Here is a 16115-nt window from a genome sequence, read left to right as displayed (position 1 = left end):
TTAACCCTACGACAGGTTAGGCACCTCTCAACAAACCCCACTACATCTCTCTTCATACAGTGTGACATCCCCATTTTCACGGCTAGAAAAGACCGATGTTGTTTATGCTTTATAAAAATCAGAGTACTTCATTTTATAAAAATGTTGCGGAATTTGTTCCCAGAAAAACATGGTAAATACGTTATTAAAACATTTTCGAAGAAATGTATTTATTTCATTTTAAAACGTTTGGGATGTCATCGTTAATACAAAAACATAAGCATAAACAGAACTTACAATTATTTACACTAGTGATCTACATCTCTTTAAATCTCTCAGTGTAATGTCACTTCATATCAACACCTGTGATATAAATAAACTGAGTGGGTCAGGTTGGGAAACCTGGTGAGTACATAGGGTTTTCAACCCACAATAATATAATTATTATGTTTAAACAATCAAACAATCAACCCAATTACCCATCCCCATTATCTTCTTTATTCTTAAGGATCTACCCTAAGAATCAGCTATTTCTCATTCATTCATTCCTAAGGATCATCCTAAGGAAACAACATGAAGTCCATTGTTGCCAATGACACATTGGTCAAGCGCAGCTGCTAATATTGTCACTTAGGCTCAGCTGCCAGAATTAGGACATTTTCTATGAGGCGCTTCTGCCGGTATTGACCTTTAAACACTACTTTCATGGTCATAAGGCTCCCTATTAGGCGCAGCTGCCGATACTATCCTTAGAGCGCAGCTGCTAGGACGTTTACCGTAGATCTAAATCATCTACGGGTTGTGGCGCAGCTGCCAGTGCTCATCTATAGGGTACTAGGTCCACTGCTGCCAATGTATACCTATAGGGCACTAGGTCCGTACTACTAATGTTCCTCTATTTCAGCTTTTATCCATCATCATTCATCTACCCATGTTTTACCCAACATATTTTGTAGATATAAAATACTTTATACAGTTTACATCATTTAAAACATGTATAAAAATCTTTCACCAGCATAGACAACAAGTATTCAGACAATATGCACACATAACACGTAATTTATATTAAAATACTTCATATCTATGTGTAAGATGAAAGAGACCATGCACTCACCTGATTAGGTGGTGATTCCGAACTCAGACAGCACTTCGTTATCTCAAAACAATTTTCCTCGACAAAACCTAGTATCAATACCACTAGGGTTTAGTTTTTAACGTTAACCACGACTAATTAATAGTCTAACTATTATTACTATTATATAAGCGTTAAATAACACTCAATATAACTCATAATAATAGCCCAAATATAGTATAGGCGTAGCTCACTTACAACGAGTTTTTATTAAAAACCGGGCTTCGCTGGAGCAACGTTTCCAAGCCGAAAGCTTTTCTTCTCGGAGCCGTCGGGCGCTCCGGGGCTTTCTTCTCGTGCTAGGGAGGTTCCGTATACTTGGGAGGGGTTTAGGGAGGCTAGAGAGAAGTTAGAGAGAGAAAGAAAGGCTTATGGTGTGAAGAAAATATGAGGAGTTCACCCTTGTATTTATAGGAAGTGTATAGTAAAGTAGTCTCCAAGCTTCGTCCGTAACTTTTGCATACGAGCTCCGTTTTTGTCTGTCTTTTTACTGTTGAGTTCCTATTAATGAGATCTTCAACTTTCATTTAGACCTCGTTAGCTAATTCTCATTCTATCTCGGATTTACAAAACTGTATCGAATTCGCCGCGCTCGAAAAGTAGAGACTAAGCTTCGTCAATAACTTTCGCATACGAGTTCCGTTTTTGTCTGTCTTTTTACTGTTGAGTTCCTATTAATGAGATCTTCAACTCTCATTTAGACCTCGTTGGCTAATTCTCATTCTATCTCGTATTTACAAAACTGTATCGAATTCGCCGCGCTCGAAAAGTAGGGACTAAGCTTCGTCCATAACTTTTGCATACGAGCTCTATTATCGACGTTCTTTATATCCACGTGTTGGTATTTACGAGTACTACAACTTTCATTTAGATCCCGTCGGCTAAAATTCGACCGATCTAAAATTCAGATTTCGGGCTGTGCACTGCTATGCTAAATCTTAGAAAAATCATAACTTCCTCATACGAAGTCAGATTTGGGCGTTCTTTTTATCGATGTTCTTAGTTTAACATATTCTACGACTTTCGTTTAGATTGATAAGGCTAAATCTCGCTCTATCGTAAATTCACTATTTACGCTTCCCGGTATCGTGCCGGTTCCGTCGCGAAACTTCGTTATAACTCGGTTTTCGGCGTTCTTTATATGTACGAAAACCTTGTAACATACTCTAAAACTTGGTTAAGATTATTTATTCTAAATAATCTTTTGTTGAAAAGTCGTTTTCGACCCCTATTGCCTCTAATTTGACTAGCCCAGATTTGCGGGCGTTACAATTATCTCCCCCTTAGGATGATTACGTCCCGGAATCATCAACGAAACAGGGTCGTATAATGACTCCATACGTCATCTCTTCATCCTAGGTAATAATTATAACTTCTACATTCCTTCGATTCTATCTCTTAAACTCATTGACTGTAAGAGTACTCGATCACGCACCTGCTCTCTACCTCAGGTTAGACTCCAAATTATGACCTTCAAGTCACAATCTCGATCCTTGTTGGATACGGACTTGAGATAAGTTCTTTTATTACTACTATAGATCGATGTGTCATATTCTAATGACCTATCATCGTATGTTGCAACACTTAGACTTAGGTCTCTTAGAGTTAAATTCTAAAACAGACTATGCCTTCCTTCATGTTCTAATGTGATATAATCACACTTTAACATTAGGCATTTCTAGCCACCAACTTCTTTAACAACGAGTACGATACTTCTATTAATCGCTTTGATTTCAACCGTTTGGTTTAAGTCAGACGCTACATGAAACTTGGTTCTCTGAACCACACAACATACTCATTGTAGTCGGACTCGATTCGATATGACCACTAGGGTCGGAATATCAACAATCTTCTTAGTCATTACCAAAATGATGGTAACAACACACTTGAATAAAACGAAATCAATTACTAGCTTCTTGGTAACCTTGTGACTTTCCCTGATCCAAGTGTGAGTCCTGTGCTTCCGGCGGTATAGGCCTCTACTACCATTCACACCTACTCATACTCGTCTCAGGTATTGTCCCGCAATTTTCCAAGTCACCACACAATAAAATCATATAACAGCTTAACACATCAAATATCAAAACAAAGGTTTTTATTATTCCTTGAAACTATTACATAGGTGTTCAAGTTCACCCTAGACTATACCTCTAACAGGCTACATCATACGATTCTATGGCTACTTCATAACTCGATCTTTGGATGTCAAGCCGTCACTCCTGAATCCTCGCATTGTCATCTGCTTCGTCAAGGATCATTTGAAATGCTCTCGCCTTTGGCTTTGGCGGCACATTTGGCTTTGTAGCCCCCTCTCTCTTTGGGCAATCTTGCTTGAAGTGCCCTTCCTCATTACATTCGTAACACACCCTTTTATTGAATTTACACTCATTGGCATAATGCCCATGCTTCCTACACTTGAAACAAGTTACTTCCTCACTGCATTTTCCAGAGTGTTTCTTTTTGCACTTCTCGCACCATCTTTCTTCACTCCCTCCTCCTCTAAACTTCCTGGTACTTGATTTGCTTCTCTCATCGGGCTTCGCAGACCCCTCAAACTTCCTCTTTTCGCCAACCTCGGTCTTGTTGGCGGCTCTTCCCTTGATCATCTCCTCAACCGACTTGGCAGCCCAGATAGCTGCCTCCAAAGTAGGTGCCTGACGCACTGGCACTGCATATTCCCATGGAAGTCCTTTTGCGTACTTGTCAATTTTTGTCAGCTCATCCGGAACAAGACGTAAGGCGAACTCCATCTTCTCTGTGAAGTTGTTGGTGTATTCATCAATAGACATGCTTCCTTTCTTCAGGGTTAGAAACTGGTTCTCTAGCTCGAGCAGGTTTTGAGCTGAGCAGTACTTTCGTTTGAATTGTACCAGAAATTCTGCCCATGTCAGTTGCAGGGGCTTGTTGGGGCTTAAAGTCTTCCCCAAGGTATTCCACCAACGTACAACGCCTCCTCGAAACTGACGCACTGCAAACGTGGTCTGTAGCTTCCCTCTGCAACCGCATGTCATGAAAGCTAACTCCATCTCCGAGATCCAATCCATGACCCCGATCGGATCCTCCTTTCTAGTGAAAGTCGATGGCTTGCAAGTCAGAAAATCCTTGTACTTGCATGCATTCCTCACGACTTCGTCATCTTGGTTGTTTTGTTGAACTATTGGTGGGTTGACTTGACCAACAGTTCCACTGTAGTCTCCTTCCTCAGTCTGCCCTTCGTTCAACTCGGGCTGTTCGATCTGATTAGTGGCTTCCTCTCGATTTTGCTGGAGAAAACGTCTAGTTTCCTCCATTTGACGATCCAACATCGCTTGGATCATCGCTTGCACTCCTGCCATCGTTATTGGCTCAGCAGCGGCTACCACAACCGGTATTTGCTCAATCGCTGGGGGTTGATCTCGGTTCCCATTTGCATTCACGTTTCCGCTACGGGTTCTTGCCATCTTGATCTATACACCGAATGAGGTGAATCTAGACCTTTACTTAGGATTGACGTTTAAATCATTCTTATCACTCCGAAACGTTTATATGCTAGTTCTAATATCGTAGTTAAACGCTTAGAATCCTAAACACATAAGGTTTCCAGATCCGGTCGACAACAGACCATAGATCCGAACAAATAACAGCATATCAGGCACAAGCATTTAGCACATAAAAGCATTTTAGGCACAATTCCTAAAATAATCTAGTGCTCACACCTCACAATCATCGCTTAACATTCTAAGTTTAAGTCTAGAAATAAATCCATATTCCTAGTTCGCTTAAACTAATGCTCTGATACCAACTGTGACATCCCCATTTTCACGGCTAGAAAAGACCGATGTTGTTTATGCTTTATAAAAATCAGAGTACTTCATTTTATAAAAATGTTGCGGAATTTGTTCCCAGAAAAACATGGTAAATACGTTATTAAAACATTTTCGAAGAAATGTATTTATTTCATTTTAAAACGTTTGGGATGTCATCGTTAATACAAAAACATAAGCATAAACAGAACTTACAATTATTTACACTAGTGATCTACATCTCTTTAAATCTCTCAGTGTAATGTCACTTCATATCAACACCTGTGATATAAATAAACTGAGTGGGTCAGGTTGGGAAACCTGGTGAGTACATAGGGTTTTCAACCCACAATAATATAATTATTATGTTTAAACAATCAAACAATCAACCCAATTACCCATCCCCATTATCTTCTTTATTCTTAAGGATCTACCCTAAGAATCAGCTATTTCTCATTCATTCATTCCTAAGGATCATCCTAAGGAAACAACATGAAGTCCATTGTTGCCAATGACACATTGGTCAAGCGCAGCTGCTAATATTGTCACTTAGGCTCAGCTGCCAGAATTAGGACATTTTCTATGAGGCGCTTCTGCCGGTATTGACCTTTAAACACTACTTTCATGGTCATAAGGCTCCCTATTAGGCGCAGCTGCCGATACTATCCTTAGAGCGCAGCTGCTAGGACGTTTACCGTAGATCTAAATCATCTACGGGTTGTGGCGCAGCTGCCAGTGCTCATCTATAGGGTACTAGGTCCACTGCTGCCAATGTATACCTATAGGGCACTAGGTCCGTACTACTAATGTTCCTCTATTTCAGCTTTTATCCATCATCATTCATCTACCCATGTTTTACCCAACATATTTTGTAGATATAAAATACTTTATACAGTTTACATCATTTAAAACATGTATAAAAATCTTTCACCAGCATAAACAACAAGTATTCAGACAATATGCACACATAACACGTAATTTATATTAAAATACTTCATATCTATGTGTAAGATGAAAGAGACCATGCACTCACCTGATTAGGTGGTGATTCCAAACTCAGACAGCACTTCGTTATCTCAAAACAATTTTCCTCGACAAAACCTAGTATCAATACCACTAGGGTTTAGTTTTTAACGTTAACCACGACTAATTAATAGTCTAGCTATTATTACTATTATATAAGCGTTAAATAACACTCAATATAACTCATAATAATAGCCCAAATAATTATTTTAAGGTCCTAATAATGTTACTATAATTAAATAAAATCTATATTAAATATAGTATAGGCGTAGCTCACTTACAGCGAGTTTTTATTAAAAACCGGGCTTCGCTGGAGCAGCGTTTCCAAGCCGAAAGCTTTTCTTCTCGGAGCCGTCGGGCGCTCCGGGGCTTTCTTCTCGTGCTAGGGAGGTTCCGTATACTTGGGAGGGGTTTAGGGAGGCTAGAGAGAAGTTAGAGAGAGAAAGAAAGGCTTATGGTGTAAAGAAAATATGAGGAGTTCACCCTTGTATTTATAGGAAGTGTATAGTAAAGTAGTCTCCAAGCTTCGTCCGTAACTTTTGCATACGAGCTCCGTTTTTGTCTGTCTTTTTACTGTTGAGTTCCTATTAATGAGATCTTCAACTTTCATTTAGACCTCGTTAGCTAATTCTCATTCTATCTCGGATTTACAAAACTGTATCGAATTCGCCGCGCTCGAAAAGTAGAGACTAGGCTTCGTCAATAACTTTCGCATACGAGTTCCGTTTTTGTCTGTCTTTTTACTGTTGAGTTCCTATTAATGAGATCTTCAACTCTCATTTAGACCTCGTTGGCTAATTCTCATTCTATCTCGTATTTACAAAACTGTATCGAATTCGCCGCGCTCGAAAAGTAGGGACTAAGCTTCGTCCATAACTTTTGCATACGAGCTCTATTATCGACGTTCTTTATATCCACGTGTTGGTATTTACGAGTACTACAACTTTCATTTAGATCCCGTCGGCTAAAATTCGACCGATCTAAAATTCAGATTTCGGGCTGTGCACTGCTATGCTAAATCTTAGAAAAATCATAACTTCCTCATACGAAGTCAGATTTGGGCGTTCTTTTTATCGATGTTCTTAGTTTAACATATTCTACGACTTTCGTTTAGATTGATAAGGCTAAATCTCGCTCTATCGTAAATTCACTATTTACGCTTCCCGGTATCGTGCCGGTTCCGTCGCGAAACTTCGTTATAACTCGGTTTTCGGCGTTCTTTATATGTACGAAAACCTTGTAACATACTCTAAAACTTGGTTAAGATTATTTATTCTAAATAATCTTTTGTTGAAAAGTCGTTTTCGACCCCTATTGCCTCTAATTTGACTAGCCCAGATTTGCGGGCGTTAAATACAGGGCCACCAATACTCCCTCTTAAGATCCAGAAACATCTTAGTGGCCCCGGGATGGATCGAGAATCTCGATTTATGTGCCTCCTCCATCAAGATGGTACGCGTTCCTCCAACAAACGATACCCAAATCCAACCCTGGAAGGTCATAAGCCCTCTGCTATCGGTCACGAACTCTGACACCTGCCCGATAACTCGCTCTCTCTTACGGTTCTCCGGTCTTACTGACTCAGCCTGAGCCCCTCTGATGGTGTCCAACACCGGGGTCATCACCGTTAATCTCATGCAAATATCCCGAATCGGGGCGGTCTCTGCCCTATGACTCAGCGCGTCAGCTACCACATTAGCCTTGCCCGGGTGGTACAGGATCTCGCAGTCATAATCCTTTACTACATCCAACCATCTCCTCTGACGCACGTTCAGGTTTGGCTGATCCATCAAATACTTCAAACTCTTGTGGTCCGTGTATATCGTACACCGGACCCCATACAGATAATGGCGCCAAATCTTGAGGGCGTACACCACAGCCCCCAACTCTAGATCGTGGGTGGGATACCTTGCCTCATGGGGCTTCAACTGCCTTGATGCGTATGCGATCACATGTCCCCTCTGCATCAACACTGCGCCCAACCCATATATCGATGCGTCACAATAGACCACGAAGTCCTCCATTCCCTCTGGAAGAGCCAACACCGGGGCTTCGCACAATCTCTGGCGAAGAGTCTCAAATGAGGCCTGCTGCTCTGGGCCCCATCTGAACACCACACCCTTCCAGGTCAACCTAGTGAGAGGAACAGCAATCTTGGAGAAATCCCTGATGAATCTCCGATAATAGCCTGCCAACCCTAGAAAACTCCTGATCTCGGAAAAAGATTTCGGCACCTCCCAACTCAACACCGCCTCGATCTTGGACGGATTGACCAAAATCCCCTTCTGGTTAATGAGGTGACCAAGGAATTGCACCTCTCGTAACCAAAAATCACACTTGGAGAATTTGGCATAAAGCCTCTCCGATCTCAGCACACTGAGGATTTCTCGCAAATGCTCCTCATGCTGCTCCCTGGATCTCGAATATACCAAAATGTCGTCAATGAACACAATCACTGATCGATCCAGCATCGGTCTACATACCCTGTTCATGAAATCCATGAACGTTGTAGGCGCATTGGTGAGCCCGAATGGCATCACCACGAACTCGTAATGCCCATAACGAGTCCTAAACGTGGTCTTCTGGATATCCTCCTCGCGCACCCTCATCTGATGATATCCAAATCTCAGATCAATCTTGGAAAACCAAGATGCTCCCTGCAGCTGATCGAACAAATCATCAATCCTCGGCAGAGAATAACGGTTCTTGACCGTTAACTTGTTCAGATCTCGATAATCTATGCACATTTGATGCAAACCATCCTTTTTCTTCACAGAAAGGATCGGTGCTCCCCATGGCGAGCTGCTCGGCCGAATAAACCCCTTCCCCAGCAACTCCTGAAGCTGCGAGGATAACTCCTGCATCTCTGGAGGTGCAAGGCGATAGGGCGCCTTGGCAATAGGTGCTGCCCCCGAAATCAAATCAATGCGGAACTCAACCTGCCTCTCGGGAGGCACACCGGTAACTCCTCGGGAAAGACATCCCGGAATTCCCGCACTATCGGAACCTACTCAACCGTACTCGGTCTCTCTGCACCAACTCTCGTATCCATCACATATGCTACAAAACCACTACAGCCCTGCTGTAGACTCTGTCTCGCTCTAGCAGCCGAACAAAATGTTGAATCGGGACGGGTACCCTCGTCGTACACCGTAAGAACTCCCCCACTTGGGTCTCGTATAGTCACCAACTGCCGCTTGCAATCGATAACGGCTCCAAATCTGCTCAACCAATCCATGCCTATGATGACACAGACGTCCCCCATCGCAATCGGGACCAAATCAATAAGAAACTCTACACCGAAGATCTCGAGTACACATCCTCGAATCACCTATGTGGCATACACTGCTCTCTCGTCGGCGATGGAGACTCTCAAAGGTCGACTCAACGCCTCTCGACTAATACTGATGTGCTGACTAAAAGCCAACGATATAAAAGAACGACTCGCACTCGAGTCAAATAACACCAAAGCAGGTACAGAACTCACAAGAAAAGTACCTACGCATATCATAATATAAGCACAAAATCTCAAACATCAAAATAAATACATGAAATAATACATACCAGCCACGACATCGGGCGCTACACGGACCTCCTCCGCAGTCAACTGGAAGGCTCTCCCCTGAGCCTTCGGCGTCTCAGTCTTCACCGGCCGACTGTCAGAAGCTCTAACAGCAGCAGGGGCAGACCCTGAGAAGCTCCCTGTGCTGACCCTCGCAGTAGCGGACACTCGTCCTTCCGGTGTTCGGTCTGGTTGCAGTGGAAACACACTGCAAACCCCTTGGGGCAATCCTTGGCCATATGCCCCTCCTTGCCACACTTGTAGCAAGATCCAGCTCTACAAACTCCATCATGACCCTTGCCGCACTTTCCACAAGTGCGTCCCTTCTGGCTCCCTGTCCTGGGATCAGCGGGCTTGGCCCGCTTGGCTGCCGGCTGGGACTGTGCCGGTCGCCGATCCCTCCCCTGAGACTCCGCCTCCTCCCTAGCCTGAGTCTCTAGCTCGATCTCCCTCTTCCGGGCATTTGCCTGAAGCTCGGCAAATGTCCGGTACGAGGAGTTCGCCACGAACTCCCGAATATCTCTCCTCAAAATAGTCAAATAACGGCTCATACGTGCCTGCTCAGAAGACACGTGCTCAGGGCAGAACATTGCCCTCTCATGAAACATCCTGGTAATAACCGTAACAGACTCCGTACCCTGCTTGAGGGTCAAAAACTCATGTGCCAATCGATCCTGTTCCACCGGGGGAATGTACTCATCACGAAACATGGTGGTGAACCTCTCCCAGGTCACCGCAACAAGCTCTGCTGAAGAATAGTGTGCTGTCATGAACTTCCACTAGTCCTTCGCCCCCAGGCGAAGCTGGTTCAGCGCAAACCGAACCCTCAAGTGCTCCGGGCACGAGCACGTATAGAAACACCCCTCAATGTCAGATACCCATCTCATCGCTGCAATCGGATCCTGCGTCCCATCAAACTCTGGTGGCTTCGTGTTGCTGAACTCTCTGAACAACAACGAGTCACCCCCCTGCGGCCTAGCAGCAGCGACGGCTGCGGTGGCCGCTGCAACAACAGCCTCAGAAAGAGCGGCATAACGCTCATCAAAAGTCTCAATCAGCGTGGTCTTGATAGACCCGAACATCTCTGGTATCTCTGCCTTAATGGCCGTAACCACCTCCTCATGGATGATCCGGCGGATCTCTTCATCACTAGTCTCGCTGCTCTCTGGCGCATGACGTGTCCTCACCATGATCTACCTCTGAATTACAACATACGATATATTAGAAACTCACTCGAGCATACTCGCACTCGATAACTCATCCCTCCTTGATCCCTGGCATCCCGAAGATTCTTACTTGAACTGTACACCATCCCGATGTTTTCAGTAGTACGGGCCCAATACTACTGTCCACACCGCCTCTGTATACACCCCAAGTCCTCCTCCTAGGATCCCAAGTCCCAAGTACTCTATTATGCGCAATCCATTCTCTAACAGATCTCTAATAAGCTCCTCACTGCTACCCACTCACTCTCAAGCATCTCATAGCAGCTCACCTCCCTCTACGCTAAGGCATCACAAATCAGGTCACTCTAGTCCTAATAGGAATACCTAGCTCACTCTAGCATGAGAATACATCATATCAATCTCATAAACATATAACATAAGGGTATTTTAGGAGATCACCGTTCGGGCGCTGACTGATCGTACACACGACTCTGCTTTGCGTTATCCAAAAATCTTTCTCTTTTTAGAAAACTTGGTTCTCTTTTGAAAATATTTCTCAAATCCTCAGTTTGAGTTCAAATACGCCCGAAGGTGTACTCGAATCCCTCAAACCAAGGCTCTGATACCAACTTGTAACACCGTAAATTTCAAAACAATTTTTCGCATTTTATAGAAACATAATTCATTCATTTCTCATAAAAACATCATTGTTTAAAACTCAATTCATAACATATATCAATCCCAAGATCTCATAACATAAAAATCCTGTGTGTGTACTGATCAAGCCGGTGCCTTCCCGCGATCCTCGCTAGTACCTGAAACACATAACACATAACACTCTAAGCATGAAGCTTAGTGAGTTCCCCAAAATACCATATATAACACATATCAGCCACTCGAGGCTATAACTCTGTGGGTCCGTGCACCCAAACTCTGCGAACCCTCAGGTTCTATCTCTATGAACCTCCGGTTCTAACTCTGTAACATGCACAACATAAATCACATAGAATAATGCAGTGCAACACATAACATATATATAACATACAACACTGTATCACATAACTCTGATTACCTACTCAAGGTAAAGTATAGTGAGAAGACTCACATCGGACTCTCGTAAATCCCTGACTGGGTAGAAGTATTGCCTAGCCTTCGCCTATTCACACCAAGTAAATATCCTCATAAATATAACACTCAAGGCTAGACTCAACCCTCTATTGTCACCCTCAGAAGGGTAAAAGACTATTTTACCCCCTTCTCGACTCAAGGACACCGTTGTTGACCAAACCCTAAAAGTCAACAAAAGTCAACAGTCAAACTTTGACCCAACTCGCCGAGTGCACTCCGGAGACTCGGCGAGTACACACATGACTCCTAACTCTTTGTCCCGATTGGCACTTCGAGTCCCTCCCTAAACTCGACGAGTCTCATCAGACATGAATCGCGGGGCCACCCCGACTCAACTCGCCGAGTTTCAAGAACAACTCGGCGAGTACAGCCTTGAACTTCAGTCCTCTAATCCCCTTCTGACTCATTGAGTCATCCCGCAACTCGGCAGTCCATTCACTGAAAGGTTAATGGGCAACCTTCATACTACTCGCCGAGTCTGTTCTTGGGACTCGGCGAGTTCATGCCATGCACACTCTCAAATCGACTTCTGAGGTCAGATCCGTCCCATACAATCATAGATCTGGCCTCCCCAAGCATGATAATCACGTAAAGCTAGCATCTTGGTGCTCATGCAAAGGCTTAAAGGCCTTAATTGAAGATATGACCACTAAAATAACATCCAAAGCTCATAACCCCCATTAACACTCATAAAGCTCAAGGAAAAAGGGTCTCTGGACCTCTTTGGGTCCAGATCTAAAGCACCAACATGAGAAGGGACCAATTACTCAATAACCTTCCTCTAAAAGGGGCTAAAAAGCCCTAACTCTAGGAATTACACCATAAACTGAAGAAGGGTCGAATGAATACCTCAAAATGAAGTCTCTGAACCCTGGAATCACTGGGTTAGCACCCTCTTCAGCCTCCTCTTGCCTTGGTCCTCTTCTATATGCAAAAGCACCAACAAATGATCAAGAAATGGCTCCTTTCCTCTCACAATCGCTCTAGCTCACTTAGGGTTTCTCTCTGGGGTCTGGTAGCCGCAAATGACGACCATAAGGCCCCTTAAATAAGCCCCAAACCCGAGGAATTAGGGTTTCATTAAACAGCGTGGACTCGTCGAGTCCAGCCGTCCACCCGGATAATGATTCGCGTCTCTACTCGGCGAGTCTACGCACCAACTCGCCGAGTTCTTCCACAAAACTTGAAATAAAATGAAAAAAATATAATACCTGAATTTTCGGATGTTACAAACATTTTGTTGTATGTTTTGCCTAAACCAAGTATGTGAGCACATGAATTCCCCTCCCCCCTCCTTCCTCCCGAAATATATAAAAAACTATAAAAAGGGGTCGTAACACTCACCTTAGTTACATGAATTCGGTTTTTGATTTGAGAATGTGATTGTGATTTTCGGGAAGCACCGCGAGATGGCACGAAATAACAACAATCATTCGACCCGAGTTTGAACTTGAAATACTTCACACAATAAAAAAAATCGAGACTAGGACTTTGGAAATACCACAACAAATACCAAGCATGAAGTGGCACAAGGTAAAGGTGGCCGAAGGCTGCCTAGCAGCGAAAACAGGTGGCAGTGGGGTGGTGGAGCTGCTTCGGCAGCTTTGCTGCCTCCGTTTTTCTCTTCTGTCGGTGGAGAACGATAGGGTGGGAGGAAGGGAAGGGGGCAAAATGTGGCATAGAGTTTTGGATGGTGTTTGCTCGTCAAAACAAGAGCAAAAAGGGTGGTTGGGGTGGTGGTTTCTGGCGGTGGAATGGTGGTCCTCGGTAGTGGTTCCAAACCGAGAAAAGAAAGAATGGAGAGGGAAGAATGAGGGAGATGTTAGGGATATGAATTGGTGATGAAAACAAGAGCCCAAGCTTCCTTTTTATAACCCTAAGGGTATCTCACAAGGCCATGCAAGTCGATACCCTCTTGGAAAGTCAAAGATCCAAAACACACTTGTCTTGTACTCTTTGATCTTATGTACACTCAATCTAAGTAAGGGGGAAGATGTTTGGACATGGGGAGGAAGGTAAAAAGGCCAAATTTGATTGATTTTGATTATGAAATGCAAGGATGGTGGGCCATGGTGATGTCATTATCCTTAAAAAGTCCTTAAAATGCTTCTAGATTTGTATGCCAAAATCCTCACACATAATATTTTTTTCGAAAGTGGCGAATGATAGAGCCGAGTTCAAATATTTCAAAAACCCGAACGGATTAATTTTTCGAGTTGTAGAACTCCAAGAAATTGCATTTAAAGATTCGCGTCTAATTGACCCAAAACGTTCGATTTTTCGACTTTTGCAAATATTTTTGCTAAAAATATTTCGAGTATGAAATTAAATAATAGACCGTAACCCGAGCCAAAAAAACATTCTCGGAATTTCCATCTGAGGTGTGCAAGTACCTTAACGGATCGAATCAGTTTATGTAGTTTTAAGAAAATCACTATTATATTGGTTTGGTTTTTTATAACGGTCGTATCTTTTGCATACGGACTCCGTATTGGACGTTTTTTATATTTTCGGAAACAGGTGAACATGTACTACAAGATTAGAGTGTTTTCTTTGCTCACAAACGCTTAATATGATGCTTTAGTTTTTCAGACGTATTAACTACGGTTATAGTTTGTGCTTTGTGATTCGTTTGAGATTTTCTGTAATGCCTGATTCCTGGTACGAATTTTATTAAAATTTATACATTTTTGAAGAGCTACTCGACGAGTTGGGAGCCCCAGACTCGTCGAGTAGAAACGATATTGGACGCGGGATTTAAGTCGCCTACTCGATGAGTTGAGAAGCCTCGACTCGACGAGTAGGGTTGTGAGGATGAAACCCTAACTTTGGGGTTTTGCACCTATTTGAGCCATTTTTGAGTGAACTTTGTGTGATTTGAAGCTTGTAGAAGAAGAAGGAACTAGAGGATCTAGGAGAAGATTGTAGATCCAGAAGGAACATTTCATCCTCTTCATTTTCTTGTAAGCAAGCCTCTACCTTGCTTAGTAGCTTGTTAGATCTTCATCTTATCATTTCATAGGGTTTTTGGTCCAATAAACTTAGTCCTTGGGATATGGACGTCCCAAGTGATCTAACTTTTAGATTTGGGGTCTAGAAGGGGTTTCATGGCATAAAGGTGCCAACTTTATGACCATGGAAGCCCCATGCAAGCTTTAAGGTGTTATTATGGCCTTTTAATCCCCAAAAGGTCGTGCATGGAAGGAAATCTAGGAGATTTATGTGTTCAAATGATGTCCAAGGCCTAGATCTATGTTAGTATGCTTTAGTTTGAAGTATTATGGCATTTGGACCAAGATCTATGTCCCAGAGAACTAGGGTTTTAGCTAAACCCATTAAGAAGGACTAATAACGGGTAAAGTTGGAAACTTTATCCTTAAAAGGGCATTTCCAATATGTAGATGAAGTAGGGAGTTTGGATCTGAAGGATAAGAGCTTAATCTGTTAAGATGGCTCAATCAGGCTAGGGAACTCGGTGAGTTCAGAGAGGGACTCGACGAGTTGATTCATTTTGTACCGATTTAGTTTTAGGTAGAACTCGACGAGTTGGTGAAAGGACTCAACGAGTTGATTCGCCAAATCGCGACTATGAGCAGCTAGGGAGCTCGGCGAGTCAGGGGGATGACTCGACAAGTTGGATCGTGATTTCAGGGTTTTCGAGTTATAGAACTCGGCGAGTTAATTCAACCCAGGACGTTGACTTTGACCAGAATGTTGACTTTGACTAGGGGTAAAATGGTCATTTTACCCTAAGCAGGATTATCAGAGTTTGACTAAGGGTTATTGTGATAATGATAGTCGGGGAGTCGTTGGAGCAGCCGTCAGAGATTCCTCACCACGAGATTTCACAGTTTGCTTTACGAGGTGAGTTTCCTTTAGTAGGAACGGGTCAAAGGCACCAATGATGGACTTGTTATATTAGGTGTTTAAGCCCATAACTATAATTGGTATGTACTTGACCCGAGAGTAACATGGTCCATTTTGGGTTGCATATCACCAGGATAATTTGATAGGATCGGTATTTGAGTAAGAGGTTATTTATGATTTACTAATATATTATAAGTATAATATATTAATGGAGAAATCATATTATTTAATTACTTTTGATCAAGAATTAATTTGGAATTAATTTTGTGATCAAAAGAGACTAATTAAATTAGTGGGGACTGATTATGCAAATTAGTGATACATATATTGTTTGGGCTATTGATCCATGATGGACTAAGTTTATGTAAGTATCCATGAAGAGTTAGCCCACATGAGATATGGATCATAACCTAAGTGTATGGATTAGGGTTTACCCATGACTCTTGGATTCCTACACTATATATATATATATATAT

This window comes from Lactuca serriola, chromosome 3 (genome assembly GCF_051521515.1).
Source record: "Lactuca serriola cultivar US96UC23 chromosome 3, Lser_US96UC23_V15, whole genome shotgun sequence".
Taxonomy (NCBI): domain Eukaryota; kingdom Viridiplantae; phylum Streptophyta; class Magnoliopsida; order Asterales; family Asteraceae; genus Lactuca; species Lactuca serriola.
This window is presented reverse-complemented; position numbering follows the sequence as displayed.